The sequence below is a fragment of the Symphalangus syndactylus genome, chromosome 1, assembly GCF_028878055.3.
Source record: "Symphalangus syndactylus isolate Jambi chromosome 1, NHGRI_mSymSyn1-v2.1_pri, whole genome shotgun sequence".
NCBI lineage: Eukaryota > Metazoa > Chordata > Mammalia > Primates > Hylobatidae > Symphalangus > Symphalangus syndactylus.
Window position 1 is genome coordinate 30473139 of NC_072423.2, and position 11282 is coordinate 30484420.

Below are 11282 nucleotides of genomic sequence, written 5' to 3' on the forward strand. Positions count from 1 at the left end.
GGATGTACATAATGAAGAAAATATGTGTTAGATAAGCATCATTTAGGAATGAGTTATAATGCTATTGGCCATATGTTCAATATTAATGAATCAACAACATATATTAAATAAGGTATCTTTAAACAGAAACACACATGAAACAAGGTTATGTATTGACTGGTGGACAAAAATGTTGTAAACAGTAGCTTGCAGGAACCTAACCCTGTATTTCCCCTAAGAGCAATGACTTGGTATTTGCTGATTCATTGTTTGTGGACTTTATAACTATCATGAATAATAAGGATCTACTATATTTATATATTCTTTGACTCAACCTATTATGTGCAAAACATCCCATTAAGCAGCAAAACAAAAATAGGCAATAAATTCTGCAATTTCCGCCAGATCCTAATATACTGCAACCATACCATGCACCACAGAACAAAATTCAATGCAGGTTCTCTCTCATTCAGGAAGTATTTTGGGCCTCATGATTATTTCTGGAAGTAAAGGAGATAATTATAAGGCAATCTTCTTTATACAAAAGCTCTAACAAGAACCCTGAGGACAGCTCTGAGGATGTTTGTAGTGTGACTTCAGTGTATTTGCGGTCAATGCTTCCTGTTATAAACACAGGACTCTGGCTTCCCAGGGGACTTTGTGAGCATCTGATACTGGATGAGACTTGGCATGTTGCATCCCAGCACATCAGTGTATGCAAACAGGTTGGAAAATAATCAGCTTGACCCCTTCCCAATGTAGGCAAGGTTAACAAACAAAGAAAATGCACACAACCTATGCCTATGAGAATGTTGGTTTTGCACATGTATAAATTGAAAACTGACAAGTTTACAAAGTGAATGTGGCCAATGATGACAGATACTTGACTTACAAGGGTGGAGCCAAAAAAGTCAGCCATTTGCTATGGGGCCAACTTTAAGTTCTAGAGCATTTTAATCCTAATTTAGTATTTTGTCACAGTTTCGTAATTATGTCACCAAAGAAGCAATTGCAGTCCTCAGGTGAGCCTCATGGGTAATTGGGTTGAGTTCTAGCATATTTCCAAGACTTGGTGGCAAAATTACAACTAAACAGTAAAGAAGTAATCTAGAAGGTAAGCACCAGAAGGATGAGAATTTTTGGCTATATTGCTCATCACTACATCCCTGGAGCCTAGAACAGGGCTTGGCATAAGGGAAGCACTCCATAAATACTTGTTAAACTAGGTCCATTTAACACTTTAATATGTTATGATAAGAGTGCTAGTGTTTCTGGATATAGAGCATCATGTATCTCTGTCCTGCTTCTCATACCTGTGTTATTTCCCTCCCCAGCCCAATCTGTCCCAGTCTCCACTTTGCGCTCTAAGCAGCCAGTGATTTCAACCCCAGAAGAAGCCAACAGAAGAAGCAGAAGCTCCATTGCTGGGCAGAAAGTCACCAAGTACCCATCTAGTCCCATGACGTGGGTCTCTATTCCCAGTGGTCCTGCTCCTGACCACTTCCAGAGGACAGTCTATTATTTCAGAGCAATCACACCTCTGTCATGTACAGGACTGATTATTTACTTACAGGCAATTGGTAGTATTTTGCATAAGGATCTTAGCCTGTTTTAGCAAGGATGCCTTTGAGGTGATGGGAGTTGTTGATTTTGTGGCTGCTAATGATATTTTTAAATTTAGAATTTTTTCCCTTTTATGTTTCACTACCCACCCAGAACTCAAATTTCTATTATTTGAGTAACTGTATTTAACATAATTGAGTTTAGTTACTGACAGGGTTTGGCTCTGTGTTCCCACCCAAATCTCATCTCGAATTGTAATCCCCATAATCCCCAGGTGTCGAGGGAGGGACCTAGTGGGAGGTGATTGGATCATGGGGGCAGATTCCCCCATCCTGTTCTCATGATACTGAGTGAGTTCTCATGAGATCTGATGGTTTAATAGTGTTTGGTAGTTCCTCCTTCTCTCTCTCTCTCTTTCCTGCTACCTTGTGAAGAAACTCTCTCTCTCTCTCCTGCTACCTTGTGAAGAAGGTACTTGCTTCTTCCTCACCTTCTGTCATGATCGTAAGTTTCCTGAGGCCTCCCCAGTCAGATGGAACTGTGAGTCAATTCAACCTCTTCCTTTTGTACATTACCCGGTTTTGAATATTCCTTTTAGCAGTGTGAAATGGACTAATACACTTAACAACTTTTGTGTTTTATTTTATGTCTTTAAAATATTATTATCAAAGGGGTTCAATTGGACTCACTAGCCTGCCCAAGCCGTTTGGAGCACAGAAGAGTGAAGAATCCCTGAGTCTTGATCCTATGTGAGTTCTGATTTTTGTCTAAAACCCTTTATAGGAAGAATTGTGCAGCACTCTTATGGAGAGGCATATAACGTCTTGTTTCTATTTATTTATTTATTTTTGTAATATTAGTGACCATTGATGATCATTACCCAATCCATTAATGGTTACAGAATGGTGATATTCTAATTTTATAATTTATTTTTTATATATAGTTTAAATGCTTCTTTAAAAGAAAACATTCTAATCAACTCTCTAATGACTTTGAGATGAATTTCATTTAGGAAAGCAAGATAAATGCTTGATTCTTTCCTTTCATTTTTCAGTTTTCAACATATTGAGCTGACTCCATAGAATCCTCCAAAGGGGTATTCAAATGAATTTTTGTTTTCTTCTGTTTTGTGTTTAATATCATTGTGAACTTATAGATGTAAATACAGTTTTGTGTGTTTTCAATGGGTTGCATCTATTATTCTTAGTGATGCTAAACTGCCCCATGTTTGGCCAGAGGAATCTCTTGAAGTTGTCTCCTGAGTCCTTTTAACATGACCATTATCCTTGATCGCATCATTGCTCTCCAGAATGACAAAATGTTCCAGATCCATACTGTTTATTTTCTACCCTAGACATGAAATCGTGTTCTGTTTATTTCAGTATGATATTTAGAAACCACAATCTGTGTGTTAAGGGTACCAATTGCTATTGTGTTGACATTACTTCTAGTACTTTTTATCATACAGACCTGGAAAATATTTTTAAGAGAAAATACAGCAATGATAATTTGGTCAATAGCATACTTTATCCTGTAAGCACACAAAATACAGTCACAGAAAAATAGTATCAATGTTATCATCACTAACATAATTACATAAAACAGTTTAATATTCTTTTGCTGTTCTTCTTCTCTAACAGTATCACCCTAGGGATGACCAAATACATTCTTGAGTTTTAACATCATTTGAAATAATTCCTTTTCATATATTTAGGCTACCAACTCAAAAACAATTTGTTTTTTGCTTTAGATTTTAAATGATCACTTTTTAAAAACACTTCTCTATAATTGTGTAAAAATACTTTAAGTTTCCAAAAGTCCCCCTTAACAAAACAAGATATAATCAGATAAGCCAAGCTCATATCCAGCCACCTCTACCTTGTTCGCTTACTTTCCTTATAAATACCTTTTAAAGTTTATTCTCTCATTAATTTTCTTAAATACAATTATTCAAATATGTGTCTATATTAGCATTTCCTCTTTCTTTGATAAGTGGTTTTATAACATAAACACTTTCTCCTCCTTGCTTTTTCCCTTGGGATTGTTCCAATGCAGTTTTGTAGAGATTTTTAAATCCTCTTTACAACTGCATAGTATTTTATCATGTGGATTTACCAATTGTTTATTTAAACAGGTCCCTCTGGGTGAATATTTGGTTTATTTCTGATATTTTACTATTACAATTGGGCTGCAGTGAATATAGAATGCATCTGGGCGACATTTCTCTTTTCACGTCTGCCAGTGTGTCCTTATGATAGAGTCTCAGAAGTGAGTAAATGTAAGTTGGCTAGATATTGCCAAATTCCCTTCCACAGATGTGGTATCATTTTGCTTCCCACTAGCAGTGTAAGACAGTGCCTGCTCTCCCACAACTTTGCCAACTGAGTATATTTTCCAAACTTCTGGATTTTTGCCAATCTGGTATGTAAGAAATGGACAGGATATTATATTTTGCTTTTCTCTTATTAGGAGCAAGGCTGAGCATATTATAATTAGGAGCCATTTGCTTTTCTTTTTTAAGAAACAGTCTGTTCATTTCCCTAGCCCATTTATCTACCAAGTTGCAGTCATTTTCTTCTCTATTTTTAGAAGCTCTTTATATATTAGACATGTTCAACCTTTGTGATAAAAGTTGCAGTTTTTCCCATTCGTCATTTTTCTTTACATTGCTTAGAGTATTTTCTCCGTGCAAACGTATTTTTTTAATGCCATCAAGTTTAACTTTTTCCTTAATGCTTCTGGATTTTGATAAGTAGTTGAGACAGTTTTCCTCATCCTAGCTACTGGAGGAAAATATCCATGTCTTCTCTTCAAACATGTATAGTTTCATTTATTTCACATTTAGATCTCCGAGTCTTTTGGAATTTATCCTGGCTTACAATGTGAGAAATGGATCCAATTTTATCTTTTTCCATATGGCTATTCACTTATCCCAACACCACTTATTTAAAAGTCCATCTTTTCACCACCAATTTGAAATGTCACCTTTATTTTGTATTAAATTTCCATATGCAATTGGGTCTATTTCTGGAATTTCTATTCATTGATCTATCTATTCGTGTGTGTATATCCTTCTGTATTAAGTATAAAGGCTTTATAATGTATTTAAATATCTGATATAGCCAACCCTTCCCAAACTCGTTGCTCTTCTTTTGCAAGAATTCCTGACTACTCTGGCTTATTTTTTCTTCTAAATGGTATTTTTGAATGATGTTACATTTATAAATTAAAGGAGAACTGACTGTTGTCTATCCACAAAAGTGGTATGATTTTCCATTTCTTCAAGTCAACATTTACATTCTTCAGGAGTGTTTTTAGTTTTCTTCACATAGATTTTGTACAATTTTTGTTTCTTTTTATGCTTAGGTTTATCATTACTACTATCTTAAATAAATCTTCTATATATCCTCTAACTACTTTTAGTTTGTATATATGAAGGTTGTTTATGATAATCTTTTTTTTCTATCCACTACTTTACTAAATTCTTCTATCACTTGTGGTACTTTTTCCATTGAGTTTTTTGGGATTTCCAGATATATACATGTCTTCTGCTACTAGATATGTTTTTACTCTTCCTTTCTATTTCTTATGTATGACAGATTTTATCCTATTTGATTTTTACTAAACACTCTATGAGCATTGCACAAAAATATTAAATGGTCTTTGAAGCACAATTTTAATGGTTGCATGTATTTTACTATTTGGATACACCACAACTTATGTAGTCATTTCCAACTCGAAATTCAGGTTTCCTCTTTTTACTCTTATAAATAAGGATGCAATGAATATTTTTCGTTTAAATATATTTGTGCTTCTTTCTGATTAGATCTGATTAGATCTTTAGTGATCTATTCATAGAAGAGGAGTCACTACATCAAATAGCATGCCAAATTTTAAGAGTTTTTAAATATATAATTGACAAAATTCCCTCCAGAACACATGAACCAAGGTACACTTTAACCAGCAGGTGTGTCTTCCTTCACTACATCCTCACAAATCTAGGTATTTAAAGAGTTAATGACAGCTCAGTAGGCAAACAATACCTCATCATTATATGACAGGTTAGTTGAGCAATCTCAATTCAATGTAGGTATATCCATGAAGCAACTGTATCAGAGAAAGGGAGTGTGAGGGAATACGGCCAGTACATTCTACTTATATGGACACAATAGCAATATTTTTCCTGTGGGGTGTTACTACTTTTCTTATTTAGACTAACCAGACATTGATATCTCTGCATGGCAGGCATTCAGGTTCTGGTTCTTCCAAGGAGTGATGTAGTCTTTTTGGCCTTTTAGAGCTCCCATTGACACACTTCCCTGCTCTGGGAAAACAGGCTTAATCTCAATCTCTGTATCTCCTCTCAGTCTCCATCACTGGAATCATCTCACCCATTGGGCAGGCTTTTTGAGCATGTGAATACTAGCTACAGTTTCTGGTGTCCTCATGACTCACCAGAAATGTGTGCATCCTTGGGGATACCCACTAGTGGAAGTGCAGGCCACTCCTCGGCCACCCCATCTTGTAACTTTCTTGCATTTCTCATCCCTAATTGGATAGGCACAGCAGCAGATCAGAAAGCCTGTTCATCCAGAAGCAGAGTTCTAGCCAGGAAAGTGAATACCAGTCTGCAACTTCAACCTCAATGGGTGCCTATCCGTGAAGCTCCTCTGCTGGGGGAGAGTGGGCAGCCTCTCCCTTGCCCATTGGGAGAAAAGGGAGTGACCTCGGGTGAGTAACAGTTCCACACTGCCTAACCACTCCCAGGGTTGATCCTGTCCCTCATGCCCTTTCCAGTCCTCTGCTATATAATGATGATGCGGGGTTGGGGTCTGGCTGTTCTTTTACACGTCGAGCACTTAGCACCTGTTGTTTTTGGCTGTGGGCCTAGTGCTGACTCCAGAGCAGCAGTAGAAGCCCCCCTCCACATCCTACTATGCTTGTTTTTATTTCTATTTCTTTGCTTAGTAGTAACATTGGATGTTTTTCACGTGTTTACTAATGATCATATTTCTTCTTTTATGAATTGCCTGTTCTTTATGGCTTGTACTTTATTTTTTATTTTCTTCCTCTCTATCTAGTGAAGCTTTCTTCTTGGGAAATAAGCTCACTGAGTTTTCCGGGCTGCATAACTTTATAGCCCCACCGGTTCTGAATTTAACACAATCACTTTCCAATTGTAGTTTCTGCCTTTAGGGTAAGAGTATTAATATTCAAGATACAATGAGCTAAGAAACAGGATACGCAGATCTACTATTTGATATTCAGCATCTGGTTTATAAGTTTGTGCTAAATAAGCACAAACAGTGATATACATATTTACGTGTATGCATGACCACCTATTATATAAAGATATGACATGATGTTCAAAATCAGCTTTTGCCTCCCATTAAATTTTTCCATAGCCTCTCAGTCATTCATTCAACCTAATAACAGCAATCTTAGAGTATCAATTTATAACTCTACCAGGTGGCAAAAGGCTTTTCCAAGTGACCTCTTGGGGATCCCTTCTGACTATCTTCTGGAAAATAGGAGATTAAAAACATGTGTGTTCCCACAGTGCTGCATTCTGAAGATGTTTCCTCTCCTAGTCCTGCCCCATGTAAGTTATGTAAGACTATGGAAATCAACAAAGAGCAATTCACGCCTTGACTGGGATTATTGTTGTTATTGTTTTTACGGACAGACCTAAAATTGGAAGAGCAACTCAAATGCAAGCAGTTTGTACATACTGTCAAGCTCATAGAAAATTCACTTCTGACTTTTCTGCAAAGGATAGAAGTGGATAAAAATTCTTGGTATTTTGTGAGTCTATTAACTCTTGGGGATGGAAATAAAATGGATTTAATATAATATCCTTATATCTTAAGCCATCAGAGCTTAACCTGGGAAGCTGAACCTGAAATGTGGGAGGACTAGGAGAAAGCCCAGGGCTTGCAGCACAAGTGTGTGTGGCATTTTGATGTTACTATGGGGATTGCCATAGTAACAATTCCACTCACCCTTCATTTATTAAGTTATTTTATTGTGGAACCAAAAGGTAAACCAAACATTCAAAGAAACAATAGCTTTTAAAGAGATTTTGCTGTTTCTGCAGCCCATGCCAAATGTTTCAATGAAAGTACTTTGAGTGGAAAAGACAATATTGGCAGATAATTTAATACAATTGCAGGAATGAGATTCCTCAAGGTTTCCTCTGAGACTGAAAAAATAACAGCTGATCTATGTCATAATACAGTGTCGAATTTGAGAATTTACCAGCCCTGAGACTCAACCCTCTGAGACAACAGTGAAATTATCCTTACTCTCCCATACCCACTCTTGTTCTTTTATTCCTTCACTCCTTTAGAAAACAGCCTCTTTCCCCCTACCACCACCCCATAAACAGAATAAGAAAAATTCAGCTGACCAGCAAAAAAAAAAAAAAAATAAATAAATAACCTTAATCTTGATGGGTTTAAAGGCTTTAAGTGCAGTATCCCACCCCTGGGGCCTCAGCAGACCTACAGTTAGAACAGAGGGGAGGAGAAATAGGGAACTGTGGGAGAGGGATTGAGGTGGAATTTTCCTGCCCTATCCTTGGATCCTGTGTTCCTGGTCCTTTGAGGGTCTCTACCAGGGTGGGTGGATTTGCCTGGAAAATGTTCACAGACTCTCTGAAAGCAAAAATAAAAGTGGGGGACTGTTGAACAAAAGCATGTGTTTCCAGGTCTGCCCTACTGTAGTGGAGCTTCATGGTAAGAAACTCCTTAGGGGGTAACGGTTGCATAGGGGAAAAAAAAGAAAACCGAGTGGTAGCTAGGAAAGGCAACTCTGAAAAACCAACCCAAATCCATGTAAGATCACTAATAATGTGAAAAATGCAAGCAAGTGACCACTTGGTTTGGCCCCTCCACCTCCCCAGTGCTAAGGGAGAAGGCTTCACTGCTTTTATGCTTGTCATTATTATGATTCAATCAATCGTTTTCGCACAGAGAAGATAAGGCTTATGAAGAGAGGCAGTCACCAAGATCAAAAGAATGGATAAGTGGAGATGGAATCCATCTAGACATGGTGAGCCAAGGACAGTCTAAAAAAGACTTTCAGGAATCAGAGCAAGTGGTGTTCTGAGCCTTTCCCACACATTGATTCAATCAACTCACACAAGAAATAGCCCTTAGAAGTCACTGTTTTCAGGACCCTCAACATTCAAATGAGAAAGCTAAGACACAGAGAAGATAAGGGGCTTTTCTACAATAAAGTGTTCAGTAAAGAAAGGAGCCTGAGGTCAGGAGTTTGAGACCAGCCTGGCCAACATGGCAAAACCCTGTCTCTACTAAAAATACAAAAATTAACCAGGCATGGTGGTGCACACCTGTAATCCCAGCTACTTGGGAGACTGAGGCAAGTGAATTGCTTGAACCCAGGAGGCAGAGGTTGCAGTGAGCCAAGATCACACCACTGCATTCCAGACTGGGCGACACAGTGAAGTTATACTCCGTCTCAAAAAAAAAAAAAAAAAAAAGGAGCCGGGTCGGGAACCCAAGCAGCTGACTCCAGAGTCCATATGCTTACCCAGGACCCTGTCTTGCTCCTGTAAGTCGCACGTGAAAAACAGAAGCAAATTCCAAAGCTGCTTTCTACTAAGTTGGAGGAAGAGAAGCACAAAGGGGAACAAAGATTTGGCTAATGAAGGTACGTGTGCTCTGACTGTGGGCCAACAGCAGCAGACGGCCTCCCTGGGGCTGGAAAGCCAGCCAGGCAGAACACCTTGAATCTCAAATGAGGAAAAGCAGGCACAAGACTGCACCCTTAGGATGCTCTAAAATGCACTGAAGCCTAAACCGACTTTCTCCTAAGCCAAACCAAATCTTCTGGGCTCCCCTTGTGTATCTTGTTTACGGGAATAGAACAAGATATTATTCCCGTTTTTTCCCCCTTCACAGGTTGGAAAAGTCAAATCCTATAGAAAGAAAGAATCAAACATTTGGATTCTATATTGCAATCATCAGAGGTAGCATGAGAAGCCTAGAAATCTCTTCCTGCGAGTCAGTAGTAGAAGCACATTTAAAACCTCACTGGCAAATTCCTGGCAACTTCAAAGAGAAACAGAAAACGTCTAAAAATCCTGGGCTCTATTCTACTTCAGTAAAAAGTATAAAAGGCTCCTGGCCTCATTTTAGCAAGCTCCCAGTTATTTTATTTGTATCATTTGGTTATATTTGGTCTTGAAAAGTTTCAAGGCTTTCTCCACCAATGGCTTAAAAAATTAAAGCAAGGTCAGATTAGGCTTGTCTGGGGAGCTGAAGATAGAAAGGATAGGGTTTAAATGTGTCCGTGTTAGGACCCAGTAAGGGGAGGAAGTGAGAGGAAGCAAATGAGCTTCCAAAAAGAATTCACATATGGACGATGCATGAGAGTTTGCTCGTGCTTGCCTGTGCACACGCATGTGCAAGCACGTGGGCAGAGGCGACTGCCACTAAGGAAGGACTACTTTCCCTTGACTATAATTAAGCTTCCTCTGGGCTGGGGTGTTTGCTCGCCAGGCATATTTCCTCGATTCTCAGAGCTCTACTAATCATGCAAAGTCTTTTGTGCCTCAGAGACCCCCAGCTCTCCTTTCCCCACGGCCAGAGCTTGGGAAGCCCCACATCATACTAAGTAAGAAATTACTGATCTCCAAGGATGAGTTAGTATGGAAAAAAAAAATTACAGTACTTGGGAAGTATCTAGAAGTCTCATAGTCCAATGCCTGGGGATGTAGCATTGGGAAAGAGAAAGGCCAGGAGAAGGAAGACAACAGAGAATTAAGCACGTTAAATGTCCTTACGTTTTATAAGGTGCAAATGTGAAGCTAGCTGCACTTTGCCACCACACAGTAAATATAAGATTACTAGGCAATTGTATTTAAACATTACAGAACCTCTGAAAATAATTGCCATGTTCAGGGCAGTTTCTCAATCCCTTGATAACAGTATAGTTTAATGGATAGAAACAACTATATCATTTATTCCTCTTACATAAAACGCCACCAACCATGTAAGTACATGATCAATAATAGAGGTTTACAGTGGGTATGCAGTCGTCCTGAGAGCTGCAGCTTCGTGTAAAGTAATGAGGTAAAATGAGAAGCAAAAAATATGGAAAGGAAGTGCTTCAGCAGAGCAAGGATCCAAAGGCTTCTCAGTGCCTTTATTTTTATGGTGTACAAGGAACAATGTGAAAGCTAAACTTGGAACTTTTAAGAGATTTGTAAATTAGCTGTAAAATGTGACAGCTAATTGGATTCTTCCATTTAAGGTTTTGGATATAATCAAAATGAGGATTGGGGCTATACGAGAGATTTGGGGGTGGGTGGAAAGAGGGGACACTTTGGAGATGAGATTTATCTTTTGACTTCTGACTATTTTCCTTTTTCACAGGCCTGGGTGTTAGAAAGAAAATTAAAATATTGGTTTGGTGGCAAGCCTGGAGCCTTTTGTAGGTGTTAATTTAACTAAAGAGATATTCCCAGGTCAGCCATTATGTACTCTGAGCAGCATTTCTAATATTGAGTCAATAATTGACCGCTCTTCTGAAAAACAGATTGCAGAGTTTCTAATGGGAAGTATGCGGGTGGGGTGCTTCGAAAGAAGCAGAGGTGAAGAACTTGACCTGCTCCCAGATGTCCACAATGAGACTTCCTTCATGGAGAGGCACAAACCCCCTTCTGAGATCACCTGTTTGCACTGTATCTTATGAGCAGACAGCCTTTCCTTTTT

General features: G+C 38.5%; 2 long non-coding RNA genes across 3 annotated transcripts in view; one reads left to right on the top strand and one right to left on the bottom strand.

Moving 5' to 3' along the window:
• Nucleotides 1–11282, bottom strand: part of LOC129492860 (uncharacterized) — a 48093-nt gene that overhangs the window by 18817 nt on the left and 17994 nt on the right. The gene's annotated exons all lie outside the window — the stretch shown is intronic.
• The window catches only part of LOC129492851 (uncharacterized), a 44748-nt gene that overhangs the window by 10239 nt on the left and 23227 nt on the right, over nt 1–11282 (top strand). The window contains exons 3-4 of one of the 2 annotated variants that reach the window (XR_008660971.2): nt 2214–2291; nt 6103–6273. This is a non-coding gene — a long non-coding RNA (uncharacterized lncRNA). The remainder of the gene's footprint in view (nt 1–2213; nt 2292–6102; nt 6274–11282) is intronic. The other variant, XR_010114763.1, reaches the window with a different exon arrangement.